The 14658-nt window shown below is 54.1% G+C and overlaps 1 protein-coding gene across 3 annotated transcripts in view; it reads left to right on the top strand.

Annotated features, from left to right (window-relative positions):
- Positions 1-14658, top strand: part of KCNN3 (potassium calcium-activated channel subfamily N member 3) — a 173034-nt gene that overhangs the window by 18941 nt on the left and 139435 nt on the right. The window lies entirely within an intron of this gene.

Here is a 14658-nt window from a genome sequence, read left to right as displayed (position 1 = left end):
AAAAAAAAAAAAAAAAAAGATCTGAAGTTGGAGACGGAGCCAGCCACTGAGGGAAGAGCGACAGCCAGGTGAAGGCCCTGGGTGGGGATCATGCCTGGTGTGGTGTAGACAGCACTGCCCAGAGTAGGGGCTACCACTGCCATTTGAAATTTCTCAGTAGCCACATTAAAAGTAGTGAAAAGAGAAAAGTAGAATTATACATGTTAATAATATTTTTAATTTAACCCGACAAAGCCAGAATGTTATTATTTGAATGTGTAAGCAATGTAAAAAATCACCGAGATCTTTTACGCTCTATTTTTCGTACTAAGTCTTTGACATCTGGTGTGTCTCTGACATTTACAGCACATTTCAATCAGACATTAAGTTTTCATTGGAGACACTTGATCTGTATTTAGAGTTTATAAAATTTACAATGAAAAGAACAGCCTTGTTGGGCATGGTGGCTGACATCTGTAATCCCACCACTTTGGGAGGTTGAGGCAGGTGGATTGCTTAAGGCCAGGAGTTCGAGTCCAACCTGGGCAATGTAACATAGTGAGACTCTATCTCTACAAAAAAAAAAAAAAAAAAAAAAAAAAAGCCAGGTGTGTGGCATATGCCTCTGGTTCTAGCTACTTGGGAGGCTGATGGGGGATAGCTTGCTATTGGGGCTGTGGTGAGCCAAGAGTGTGCTACTGCACTCCAGCCTGGGCAACAGTGTCTGTTTTTATACTGAGTTTTAAGTGAAATGGACTTAAAGTCCAGTTGCACTGATCATGTTGCAGTGGCTCAGTGGACACAGGTGAGCCGCGTCCTCACAGTGGACAGTGCAGGTCTGGGAGCAGAGAGGATGCCGGGGAGGCTGACTCAGTGAGTGGAGGGGAGCATGTGGGCGGGGGTGGGGGAGGGGTTGTGAGGTCACAGGGGAGGCGGGGCTGGCTCTGCAGGGCTTTGTAGACCGTCCTGAGGAGTGTGGCCTTTACCCCCTCTACCCGGGTGAGTTGGGAGCTAGGGGAGGGCTTGGAGTAGTGAAGTGACAGCTCTGACTTACAATTTAATAGGACCACTCTGACTGCAGTGTGTGGAACAGACAGGGAGAGGGCAAGCCAGCGCCAGGAGCCCTGTTGAGAGGCTGTGGGGACGGCTCAGGTGAGGCTGGTGATGGTTTGGACCTGCGTGGGAGCAGTGAGTTGGTGAAAAGTGGCTGGCCCTTGGGATATTTAAACGGAGGGCATTCCTGATGAATTGGATGAAAGGTCATGGTATTCGGGGCAGGCAGTGGTGAGAGAAAGGAGAAGTCAAGGACGAGGCTGAGACTTTTGGCCCAAGCAGACTGGAAGGATGGAGTTTCTGTTAATTGAATGGAGAAGACTGTGGGAGAAGCAGTTTTTTGCGGAAGTCAGGGAGTTTGTGGTTGGACTCATCAGGTTTGAGGTGTATCAATTTCGAGAGAATGCGGGTAGCACAAGCTGCAGAGGTTGTAAGAGGTCACACGATGGTACTTGAGGCCGTGGAAGGTTTCTGCGTGGGCCCCTGACCCAGAACAGATGGGTCATCTCATCTTCCAGAGGTCTGTTCAAGGCATGGCTGGCAACATTAAAAAAAAAATTCAACTGAGCTATCTGTGCCTCTCGTGTTGACTCCCTGATGGCCACTGAAAGTTGCTAGGGTCTTTCTGAGTCAGTCCACATTTCAAGGTCAAATCTTCCTGCCCTGGGCTGATGAATAAAACACGTCATAAATGCTCAGAAGCTCCCCCAGCATGGCCTGGAAGCCTGATTTTATGGAAACTTACTGAAATGGTACAAAACGCTAAAGATATGCATTCCTAATTTTTAGCACTTTAAACTCCACAGGGATGTTGGGGGAAGGGATTAATGAGCTTGGAGAGGTGGAATAACCTCCTCAAGGTCTCGCAGCTGGGGGAAGGTAAGCACTAGATGCTGGGAATCACCAGCCTCATGTGCGCCAACCATGTCGCCAAGTGTCCGAAGCCTGCAGAGGGCCCCAGCTCTCAGGCAATCACACAGGGAAGCCACTGCACCTGCCCCTTTCACAACTGGGCAGAGAGTGGGGAAAGGCAGCAGGTGTGTCTTTGTAGGTCCTCTCCTAGCCCAGCCAGTGTGTGATGCTGGCACCTGGGCTTGGAGAGTGAGTTTTAAGACTGGGGGACCAAGGCCACCTCACTTGGGCAGGCAGGGCTGCTAGACATGGGCCTTCTGACTTAGTTTCAAAGCTGGACCCTGACCCTTGCTGGCTGCATGACTTCAGTGATTTAATCTTTGAGTTCGTCTGTTTCTGGGGCGGGGGGGGCCGGTGGTGCCTGCCTTGCAGGAGTTTCGGGAAGGGAAGTTAATGCAGGAGCTTAGCCCGGTGACTTGACACGTGCCCAATGTAAGGAATGCTTGTGGGGCCGCCTGGCTCTGCCCCGCGAGTGGAAGGAGATGGTGCAGAGGGAACTTCAGGACTGGTATGAGCTGTGGATGCCTGGTGGTGAGTAGCAGCAGCAGCGTGAGCCGGGGAGAAAGTGGCGCCTGCCAGATGGGAGGAAGGGAGAGCAGTGGGGGCTCCCCTCCCTTTCACAAGACCTGGGATCTAACTGTGCCTTTAGATCAGGGCTTCTCAAGTGGGGCAGTTTTGCTCCTCAGGGGACATTCAGCCATGCCTGGAGACATTTTTGGTTGTCACAGCCAGGAGAGGGATATTACAGTCCTTTAATGTAGAGAGGCCAGGGATGCCCCCTACAACAAAGAATTACCCAGCCCACAACGTCAGTGGTACTGAGGCTGAGAAACTCTGCTTTCGATGACTCATCCTCACTGGCTTGTTACGAGGATGAATGTGAAAATGGAGACTGCTTTTCTAACTGCAGCGTCCCCTTCCAGGCCCTCTCCTTCCCTCACCCTTTCCCAACGGGCCGCCTCTGTCATTGAGGACCCTGGTCCAGGAGTCAGCAGCCCTTGAACTCCAGGAGTTCAAGTCCTGACTCCTCATGCCTCAGTGGAGGCTTCCCTTAGCTTTTAGCCTCTATGCCTTTTCATCCTTGGAAACCTCGTCTTGAGTGGGGCAGTGGTGTCTACACTGTGATAGGGCTGTGGTGTGGACCGAGTGGGAGCCTGGATGGGAACCATGCTTAGTCAGCTGTGATGTGCCGGCAAAGGGAGGTAGCAGGTCAATCCGCTTTCTAGTCCCGCACTGAATGATGGCCTTGGGGGCATTGCCCAGGAACCCCCGTCGGCCCTAGCGAGACCACAGGGCTGCCCTCCCTGGCCTGCTCCATCTTGCTTCTTGCCATCTATTTCCTTGAACAGGTGGAGCTAGTCTCCATTTGGAGAAGATGGAATTTGCAGGAAAATGCAGGGCTATTATTTCTGTGCTGTGTGAGTGGGAGACAGAGCTGGTTGAGTGGCAGATTTCCTGGCAGGGGGAGAAACAGCTAAGTGAGCCAGCCCAGGCATCGCTGGAATCCTCTTGAGGTGAGTGGGCCAGGATTCCCCAGTGGCCACCTCGGGAAGCAGACGTTTATTCCGAACTCGGGACTAGCCCCAGGGAAAGATGGGGCTCGCTATCGGGGAAAGGCCTGCACCCATATATTGAAGCTCAGAGGACATTCTACTCGGCAAACTTTCACGGATGCCCGTTCTATGGCAGGCACTGACCCCAGGGATGTTGGGGGACACAGAGATGGGTGAGGTTGAGGGGGTATCCAGGCTGCCTTACCTCTGAGTCAAGGCAGACTGTGTAGGAACCATGGAGAGGCACCGCGTGGCGTTAAGGGCCTGCTGTGAATATTAATGTCTGGAGGCTTCTTAGAAGAAGTGGGGGTTGAGCTGGGTTTTGAAGGAAGGTAGGGCTTCATGAGGCAAAAGGGAACGCGTGTTCTGAGCAGAGGCTCCACGTTGGAGAGTGCCAGGTGTTCTTAGGGAGGGCCGGGTGGTAGGTTTTCCTAGAAGTGCTGGGAAAAGAACATCGGAGGCAGACATGGAGCCCCCTGGCCGCGAAGCTCGTGGAGTGCTGGGGGCTCTACGAACTAGGCTGATGAATTTCCACTTCTGTCTAAAGACACAGGGAACAGCGGGAGGTATGTGAGCAGGGCCGTGGCGTGCTCCGGTCACAGCGTGGATATGGGCTATATAGAAAGAGGAAGCTGGAATCGGTGTCATCGTAACAGTTCTAGAGAAGGAGGGATGAAGGCTTGAACAGGGCTGGGGGTAGTGGGAAGGGAAGATATGGGCGGGGGAGATCTGGGGAGGCAGGCAGCATGTCAGGCTTCACATTTCTCCACCCCGGATATCTGGGTTGTGTGTAAGGATCGCAGTGACTGCCGTGGCCCACTCACCACACTGCTCTGCTCAAAGCCCAGCCTTTTCTTGGAGAATGACAAGCAGCAAGCATCAGGCAGCCTGCTGGTCCCAGAGAACAGGGTGGCACGGTGCCCACACCAGCCGGCAACAGCCACTCTGGCTGGTGGGGGGGGGGGCTCTCCTTCTGGAACCCATCAGCGTTGGCTTCTGGCCAGGCCCAAAGGAGGTGGAATACACCCTCTTCCTGCTCGTTTTCAGAGCTTTGGGAAGAGTAGACATGGAGGACAGCAGCAGCGTGCTGGAGCCGGCTACTCTCGGGTTCGTGTCTGAGCTGGGGGAGTGACTGGCTGTGCAGTTGGGCGAGCTGCCTGGTCTCCCTGTCTGCGTGTGTAAAGTGAGCATCATGATACTCAGCCCACGGGGTGGCTGTTAGAGTCCTGTACAGGTGTAAATACGCAGGTGTCAGGCTCTGAGCTCAATAAATGGCCGCTGTTTTTAATTGGCAAGATGTGATGCTGGACTTGACTTGATGGGTGGGGAGCAGCAAGACCTCGTTGCCTTTAAAGGAGTCAAAGACCTGGGAAGCAGCTGGGATGGTGAATTCTGTCTTGGGCGTGTTGGCTTCGAGGGGCTGGAGAAAATCCCAGGACATTCAGAAGAAATCTAGGGTCATCTAATCATGTGGTTCACATAAACGACCCTTTCTATAATATCTATCTCAGAGTCAACTTTTCAAAACGCCAGCCTCCCTGCGGGCCCAGTGTGGTATCGGGAGAGCGGGGTCATGGGTCAGTATGGCCAGCCCAGCTGCTGGCCTTGCTTGTGTCATTGGTGACTCCCCCTGGCCCTCGGTGCCTCCCTCAATGTTGGCATTTCCCATAGGCTGGCTGGGCTGGCCTCTGTCCAGAGATCCAGCTGGGTGCTGGCCCAGCTCAGGCTCCAGAGAGGAAAGAGCCCTGGATCTGGGACCAGTGACCTGATGTTCATGCTGGCTCGGCCCCTTCCCTCTCGGTGTGGCCTGGACACATGCAGCCTCCCCGTGGGCAGTGGGGGCAGTGAGGAGGGTTCTGGGAGATGAGAGCTGTGAAAGCAGCAGCACGTGCCTGGCACACAGGGCCCCTGGCAGATGCTTGGTGAACAAGTGAGGGCAGGCAGGGCAGGGGGCAGAGGATTTGGGAGGCAGACCTGCAGAGGGGCCCAGAGCTCGGGGAGGGGCGTGAGGAGTCAGGTGGACCTGGCTCTACTCCTGGCTCTGCCGCTAACTGGAAGGTTCTGAGTCAGGTGCCTGCGTTGGTCACAGTCATGTGTGGCTGGTGGCGATGGGAGGTTGGCCTTGGGGGCCACTCTAATGCCTCCCTCACAGCATAGCAACGGGTCTAGATTGATACACAGCACCAGGGCCTGCAGAGTGCTGAATAACCCTTCATTCCTCCTCTAGTAAGTACAGTAAGTCCTTAGAGGGCAGTCCCCAGATGGCTTGATTACCCCAACTGTGGGGTACAGGGAGAAGGGGCGCTTCTGGAGCCAGCGCCTTCTCTGCTCAGTTTTGTGTGTTCCTTTGCTCTTTTGTCCCCTGAAATGTGACCCAGCCCCATGGAAACTGGTTTCAGACACCTAATGGCAGTGGGGTACCAAGGGGCGGGGGAACACTCGGCTCCAGGTGCAGACAATGAGGGGCACATTGTCTGTAGAGAATGTAGAAAAAGAAATAAAACCAATAAAAAGTCGGTCTGCTTTTTGTGATCACCATGTACTGGTACTTCTAAACAAGGCCAGTGATAAAATACGCCTCCTCTCAGGGCAGATGCCCCTGGCTCCCCTTTGGTATGCTGCTGCCTAATGTCCTCCAGAAAGGAGCCTTGGTGGCTGTAAATATCAGGAAGGAACTCATCAAGGGCTGGCAGAAGCAGCCAGAGATGATCTGGAGAATAAGCTCATTGATGATTGCAATGGCAGCGTGGATTTGGGGCTCAGGGGACGAGAGGGGGAAGGTGCCACACTGTGAAGTGTGGGTGAGGCAAGAGAGTGGTGGTGACCGCTGTGGGCTCCGGGCCGGGAGAGGCATCCTTTAGGCCTTTGGACGTGGTCAGGATGAGGCTGTACTTCATCTCCCTTGGGCCTGGCAGGAAGCCAGTGCTGATGGGTTCCAGAAGGAAAGTGCCCCAGCCAGGGCGGCTGCTACCAGCTGGTGTTGGCTGGTGTGGGTGCTGTGCCACCCTGCTCTTTGGGACCAGCAGGCTGCTTGCCATCTTCCAAAGGGGACTGAATGGCCTCTTGCCAAGGGCAGGAAAAGAGCCGGGGCTGCCCTCTAGGCTTGGGGGCTGCTAGGGGGTTGGGGAGGGCAGGATTCACATTTCTCTAGCCTGGACAACAAGTATGTGTGTGCAGATCAAAATGAGCATGTTGAGGCTTTTGCTACTATTATTTATTAAACAAGTTTCCTTGCAGGGTTGTGGAAGGGCCCATGCAGAAAGATCTGTCTGGGGAGGAGGCTCCGCGTGTGTACACAGGAAGGAGGTGTGTCCTGGGAACTAGCTGGGGCACAGCCCTAGGGAAGTGTGCGTGTGTGTTTCGGGGGGTGGTCTGGTCATTTGGCCCCTTCCCTGACTGAACCCCTTGCAGGACCCCAAGGCAGACAGCAATGCTGGGGTCCCCTGCAGAAGCAGACACTTTTGGCTCCTGCTGCATCTGAAGCAGGTGTGCATTAGTCAAGGTGGCCTCAGTGGTCCTGTGCACTGGGGCCCCTGCAGTGAGAAGAGCAGGGCTTTCTCTTGGGCCTGGAGGTGTAGGAGTCACTCTTCCTGATCTGCTCCCACATGCAGGTGCGTCTGCTTCCATTTGGAGCCAGTGAGCCGGCTGATGGTGGCTGCCTGGGGCTCCTGAGGCTGAGCAGCCAGGCTAAGCTTAGCCCACAGGCACTTCCCAGAAACCGGTGGCACTGTCGCAGTGTTGGCTGGATGCTGCGGAGTTGGCAGGATACAGTGCAGGAGCAGCAAACAGGTTTCATCTGGGTGTCAAGTTGAAATAATTGGTACCAGCTGCCAGGAGGGCTGTGTTGAGAAGGGTTCTAAGGTGCTGAGCTCAGTGGGAAGAGGGCCCTGATGGGTTCGTGAGGTGTATCCTGGGCAGGAGAGACGGACGTGTGGCAAGGGGTTTGCCGTCCCTGGTGTAGTGGAAAACATACAGAGAGCCTAGGTTGATCTTATGCGAGTGGCCCCAGTTTTCTCTCTCTCTCTCTTTTTTTTTTTTTTTTGAGACAGGGTCTGGCTCTGTCACTCAGGCTGGACTGCAGTGGCACAATTTCAGTCCACTGCAGCCTCTACCTCCTGGGTTCACGCCATCCTCCCATCTCAGCCTCCCAAGTAGCTGGGACTACAGGCGCCCACCACCACACCCTGCTAATTTTTGTGTTTTTAGTAGAGGCGGGGTTTCACTATGTTGGTCAGGCTGGTCTCGAACTCCTGACCTCATGTGATCTACCCACCCCAGCCTCCCTAAGTGCTGGGATTACAGGCGTGAGCCACCGCAACGGACCGCCCAGTTTCCTTATTTCTACAACGAGGGTAGAAATGTTGCCTTTTCAACCTGATGGGCGTATTGTGGGCACTGAGTAAGATAGAGTGGAAGCCCTTTGTAAAATATAAAAAAGCAATACAAATGCGGGGTGGGGGTTTTGTTGTTACTGAGTCTCCCAGGAACCTGGAGTGACTTCCCAGTAATAAGGTCTGACCCACCGAGGACCACTCCATGGTCTGAGTGCCTGAGAGGCGTGGTTGACAGGTCGTGTGACTGGCGCGGTGCCCGGCACCCAGGCCTTTGATACACTCTTGGCCGAGTGTCAGCCGGGTGTTCGGTCACGTTTCCAACTGTAAGTCACTTCATTTCTGTCACTGACTCTCTCCCTGGCTTAAGGTTTAGAGACTGTTTTTGTGTCTAATGAAAGAAGGACAGAAAATCTCTCTTTAGAACCTTGTCTCTTACTCTCCATTAAAGGTAGCAAAATTTGCTTTATAAAGTCTAAAAGCCTGACAAGAACACGTACTAATAATGCATGAATTATGCAAATCTGTGTAGTCACTTGATTTGCATAATGGAGGGGCTGGAGGAGGGTTGGGGAGGGGAAGGAGTGAGGGTGAGGGCGTTTGCCTAGATCTGTGTGTAATGGGGGACATTCATTTGCTCCCTCGGGAGGAGTCCCCTCCTGCAAGCCCCCGCTGGTCCTGAGGGTGCATTCTTTGCCTTCCCCTGCGGGTCCAGTGTCTGCCCTGGGTGGCTTGGCTGTGCGGCCACCCCCCCCCCCCCTTGCGGGGCAGTCACCGAGGCAGGGGCACGGCGCCCTGTGCTGGCGTCTCGTGTGGAACTGGCTTCATTAAATCTCACAGCCGCCCCTCTATGTACAGACAGCCTTCCCTGAGAGTCCCCTGGGTCATTATTTCTCCAAACGTCTGTCTTGCTGAGGCAGTGGACTTCGTTAAGTGCCGTCTGGAATTGTAACTATTGCCAAGCATCTTTTTCTCGGGTTCTATGGGAAGCAAGGGTGAGAAGTGTCTCCCAGAGAGAACTTCCCACCTGCCCCACCTGGTTTCTCTCTGGGCGTTTCTCACCGTTGCTTTGAAAGGCTTCAGCCTGTGATGTAGGGGGCCTCCTGCATTGCCCTCCCCGCCTCCCTTCACACTTGGTGATCTTGGGACTTTAGATTTGATGAGGGGCCGGGCACAGTGGCTCACGCCTGTAATCCCTGTACTTTGGGAGGCCGAGGTGGGAGAATTGCTTGAGGCCAGGAGTTTGAGACCAGCCTGGGCAACATAGCAAGACCCCATCTCTATTAAAAAAAAAAAAAAGATTTGACGAAGGTTGAGGTTGGGCCTGAGGGTACTTGAGGCTTGAGCTCAGTGGGTGCTGCCTGGAAGCCTGGGGATCTGGGGGCTCAGGCTGAAGAGGTGCTGGGAACCAGCTGTGGAGAGCCAGGCAGCTGCCTTTTTTGTCTAGAACCTGGATGGGGCAGCTTCTTGTTCTGGAGGGGAGGGAGCTGTTCTTCGGGGTGGATGGATGCAAGGAGCCAGCCCTGGTTGGGGGGTAGGAGGGGCAGGGACCATATCGACTGTCAAGGCTACAAAGAGGCTGGGGTTCGGCTTATTTCAACATACTTCTTCAGCACCCAGGCCTATGGGCTGGGCCTTGTGCGAGGCCCTAGTGTCACAGACACATAAAAGCACTCAGAGCTCTCATTTATCGGGCTCCTATTTTAAGTGTCAGGTCCTGCGCTAAGCCACTTGTTTACATGTGTCATCTCATGTAACGTGTATGACAACTTTGTAAGGTCACTACTCTTACTGTTCCATTTTATAGATGAGTAAGTTGAGGCTTGGTCAACATGGCCAGGAAATGGCAAAGAGGAGCTCTAAGCGACGTCTTTGGACTCCAAAACTCCTTCTCCAGACGATGATGCTTTGCTGCCTCTGTTGAGTCAAACTGGACTCTTCCCTTGAGGGCCTGATGGTAACAGCAGTGTAAACAGATGGTGGGCACAGTGTCGTGTAATATATGCAAAGCTAGAGGTTGGAGCCAGGCACAGAAGTAGCACTGAGCATTTGATTATGTCAGGGAGGGCCGGGGAAAGCTCACAGAGGAGGAGGTCCCTGAATGAGCCACAGGAGGGAAACCAGATTCTGTCTGGCACCTGGAGAAGTGGCCAGTGAGGCTGCAGGTCAGTGGGCTGGGGTGAGGGGTAGGGCCTTTAAATCCCTGATGCCTAGAGCCCCCTTCTGCCTCACTTTTGGGGTGTGACCAGGTGATGTGGAGCTCAGGAGGTCATGGCTCGGACTCATAGGAAGGTCAAGTATGGGGTGCTGCCTCAGGGCCCTTCTCCTCGGCTTGTCTGTTCAGCAAGTGCACTGGCCTCCCTGTCTTGGCCAGACAGCTCTGAGAGCCGAGGCTCTGTGGGCACCTGAACTGTGTGTGGGCCCTGCCTGCTTGGGATGAGGCCACAGCTGTTCCCACACCCGCACCTGCTCACCCCCAAGAAGGGGGCTGCCATGGGCACAGTGGAGGCCAGGGCGGGAGGACCCTCTGGACCACGTTGTCCCACCCCGTTGCAGCGCAGAGAGGAGATCTGAGCCCCAGAGACTGGAAGTGATTTGCTGCAAGTCACACAGCCAGTAAGAAGTGGATCAACCCCCAGGCTTCTGGTCTGGAGCACTCCCGGGGGTCTCTCCTCACCCTTCACCCTGGGCTCTGCCCTCTCCAGGCTGTGTGCCATCCTCACCACCTCTGCCTTGCCCTGGCTCACCCACATGGCTATGCTCTCACTCACTCTTCCCTCATACCTGGCCATCCTCTTAGACCAGGCCAAGGCTTTGTTCTAGAGAGAACGTAAATGGCATAAATGGTGTTGTCAGATGAGGAAGGGGCAGAACCTGCTGATCCCGTGACCGCCCGCCAGGCCCTCCGCACACACTCACCTGCTCATCCCAGCCCTGCCCAAGCCCTGCAGCTCTCACCTCATCCTTGCTCCTGTTAGCAAGCGAAGGTGCCTGGAGGTGCTCTCCTTCGGGGCTGCGGGTGTAGAAGGGAGACAGTACCTGGTAGTTAGAGCTGAACAACTTTCTGCAGAAAGCTTGGAGGGGGCTCCATGACAGAATAACAGAGGTGTGAACCAGAAGCCTAACTCTATTGCTTAGAAGCTATGTGGCTTTAGGCAAGTGACTTAACCCCTCTGAGTTTCAATCTCCTTATTTTTTTAATTATTATTTTTTGAGATTTGAGTTTCACTCTGTTGCCCAGGCTGGAGTGCAGTGACGCAATCTCGGCTCACTACAATCTCTGCCACCCAGGTTCAAGCGATTCTCCTGCCTCAGCCTCCTGAGTAGCTGGGATTACAGGCACCTGCCACCGCACGTGGCTAATTTTTGTGGTTTTTAGTACAGACAGGGTTTCACCGTGTTGGCCAGGCTGATCTTGAACTTCTGACCTCGTGATCCCCCTGCCTTGGCCTCCCAAAGTGTTGGGATTACAGGCGTGAGCCACCGCACCTGGCCTCAGTCTCCTTATTAATAAAACAGGTGTGAATAGTGCCTTGCTCAGGGATCCCCAAACTTGGCTACATTTTGGAATTCCTTGGGGATCTTTAAAAAGTGCTGATGCCTGGCTCCCAGCTTCTGACTTGATGTCACTGCTCTGAGGTGCAAGCTGGGTATAGGGATTTTAAAAAGCTCCCTGGGTGACACTAACGTTCAGCACAGTTTGGGAACCACCATCCCGGGGTTTGTTGGGGGTGAAAGGAGGAATGCAGGCATATGGAGAGCGCTCACTAAATGAGGTGATTATTTCAGTGTTCATCTCCCTGCCTCTCACTCCATTTCATGTGAGACCTGTGGGACGGAGGTTTTCTGGAATCGGAGTTTTGCCTTTGTTGCCCAGGCTGGAGTGCAATGACACAATCTTGGCTCATGGCAACCTCTGCCTCCCGGGTTCAAGCGATTCTCCTGCCTGAGCCTCCCGAGTAGCTGGGATTACAGGCATGAGCCACCATGCCAAGCTAATGTTGTATTTTTAGTAGAGACGGGGTTTCTCTGTGTTGGTCAGGCTGGTCTCAAACTCCTGACCTCAGGTGATCTGCCTGCCTCGGCCTCCCAAAGTGCTGGGATTACAGGCATGAGCCACTGCACCCAGCTGAGATTTTGATTTTTGTACCACAGTGGGTTTGCCTTGAGTGCTGACCCTGTGGGGGCTGTTGGCTGCCTGTCTTTACCCAGAAAAATCCCCTCCCTTGTCCTCACCCTCTCTGCAGTCCTAAGGCAGGCCTCAGTCTTTCTGACAGGCCCCAGGGTCCTGATTAGGCTGAGGGGTGCTGAATCCCCGCCGCCGGGCTTGACCACGAAGGGGCAGGCCTCCCCCTGATCTCCACCTGATGGCTTGGGGGATGGAAATGCTGGTTCCCACAAAGGCTTCTGGGAGACAGAGGCCTCAGATGCTGGGGTGCGGTGCTCACAGTCTGGATTCGGCGGCTGGACTTGAGGGGATATGGGGGGGGTGTTGGTGGGGGCAGAGGCATGGGAGGGGCCGCTGCTTTGAAGCTCTCAGCTCTGCTCCTTGGTACTGTCTGAGGCCCTGCCAACCTGAGCAGAGGCTGTGAGGGAAGACCCATTTCCCGGGGTTCCTCAGCTGTCCTGACAGGAAGTTGTGCATCACTGGCTGAGAGGAAGGAAATGGCTCTGCTGTTTGGAAAGGAATTGGGAATTCTGATGGGGGCTGAGGGAAAAGGTACCTGCATGGAGGAGCTGTTTTGTCCCGTGATGGGGACTCTCTGTCTCCGTAGGCAATTCTCCCTGTTTGTTTTCCTTTGAATGACAAGGATTGGTTTTAGCTAATGAGGAGCAGTGGCAGGAAGGTGAGCTGGGGCCCGGGAGATTTTGGGACGTGGAAGTCTTCGCAGGAAGCCTGGCTCTGCCTGTCGTCAGCATCTTTCTTTCCCAGCTCCCTGCTCCGGGGACTGTAAGCCGACAGAGGATTCTATGATCTCACACGCCACTTTTCCCTCCATCCACCAACCATACCTTTGCAAATGTCTTTGATTTCTGTTTCTTTTTACCACCCCCAAAACACAGTGGATCTTTTAATAGCACAAGGCCTTTCGGATCTCCAACCAATCAGTCTCCAAATCCTATCCAAAGTGCACTTAGAATAGACACTTTTAATAAAATATATTGCTTTTAAGCCAGTGTAAACCTGTGAAATTTGTACATTTCTTTTAGAGCATCTCTACAAATTTTACAATATTGAAATCACCACCCGGTGACCTTTTAGGAAATACTAGATAAATTGCAAGAGACAAATAGACAAACCAAATGGAGTTAAGTACAATTTCCAGTGCCTTTCCTGCTAGTGCCCAGGCTGAGTCTTAGAAATCCCTGACTCTCTGTGCCTTCCCCCCAGCCAGCTCTGTGACCTAGCCCCTGCCCTGCAGGCTTCTCTGCCCACCCTGCCCCTGGCAAGGAGCTAGCTGGGGTGTCCTCAGAGAGCCATTTGCAGCTCTGAGAAGCAGCTCTGGTGTGTGGCTTCCAGCACCTTGTCCCATCTGTCTGTCTCTGCGCTTACTCTATCATTGAAAACACTTCCACCCGTGGCCGGGGCCCCCAGAAGGGCTCTTGGGGGTGGCTGAGGACTACTTTGGAAAGGCTCAGGTGCTCTGTGCCCGAGTCTGCCCCAGGTGAGCGGCAGAGAGGCCTCAGCCTTGTCGAGTGAGAGCTGAGGGGGTGTGACCCAGCCACCCTCCTTATGCGCACTCTCTGTGCCTGCGCCAGCTCTTCACCAGGCAGGTGTGGATTATCCACTTTGTGGATTTCCAGTGCTATCTTTTCCAAACCCAGGTCACGTCCGTCCCTGCTGCTGTCCCACTGCGTGGCGACCTTTCCTCCCTACCAGCTGGTGCTGCTCAGGGCATGTAAACCAGGTGTCATACCTTGTTTGTATTTTGTGCAGGGAAACAGAATTTGGAAGACAGCTGATCTCTAAAATCACATTACTGAGGGCCCCCAAAGGACCCCCTGGAGGCTCAGTGCTCCTGTGGGCTATGGGATCTCTTCCCCTTCTGGTATGGGTACCCAGAGCCTTGGAGTGGCGATGGAGGTGGAGGGGGCACCACTACACCCTGCTCCCTGAGGGCTGCAGACTGCAGGCCACTCGGCAGTGGGCACATGGTTATGCGCTCACTTCATGGATGGGGGAGCTCAGTCGCAGCTCAGCTGCTTTGCCGTCACTGCATAGTGACCTGAGGTGTTATGTGGGTCCCCTATATCTCCCACGGAGCTGTTTTTCCCATGGAGTGACCCAACGGACCTCCAACATGGGGAAGGAGGGAGGGACAGAAGGCAGACAGGAGGTTAGAGATGTCCTGAGTGGGCTGGCCCTTCTGTAGGGAGAGCAGCTTCAGGCGGAACAAGGTGCTGTCAAAGCTGCCTGGGCTTCATTCACTCCTTAATTTGATAATTAATTCCACAAACATTAATGGACACATTCCAGGCACTATGCGAGGCGCTGGGGGTGGGGGAGAAACAGAGATGACAAAGACTTAGTTCCCACACTCAAAGGGCTCACAGCCTGGTAAGCAGATGCTCAATGCACTTAGAATTGTCTCCCGAAGAGGCCTGAAGGGACAGAGTGGAGGAAGCGCAGAGGCGGAGGCAGCACTGGAGGGTGGGGCGGGAGAAAGCGGGGATAACGTGAACTGGGTTTGGAAAAGACATCACAGGCAAGCCACAGAGTGGATAATCCACACCTGCCTGACAAAGAGTGGATAATCCACACCTGCCTGACGAAGAGTGGATGATAATCCACACCTGCCTGACAGAGTGGATAATCCACACCTGCCTGA

Source organism: Cebus imitator, unplaced genomic scaffold (genome assembly GCF_001604975.1).
Source record: "Cebus imitator isolate Cc_AM_T3 unplaced genomic scaffold, Cebus_imitator-1.0 Scaffold491, whole genome shotgun sequence".
Lineage (NCBI taxonomy): Eukaryota > Metazoa > Chordata > Mammalia > Primates > Cebidae > Cebus > Cebus imitator.
Note: the sequence above shows the minus strand (reverse complement) of the source record. Positions and strands in the feature narration are given on the sequence as shown.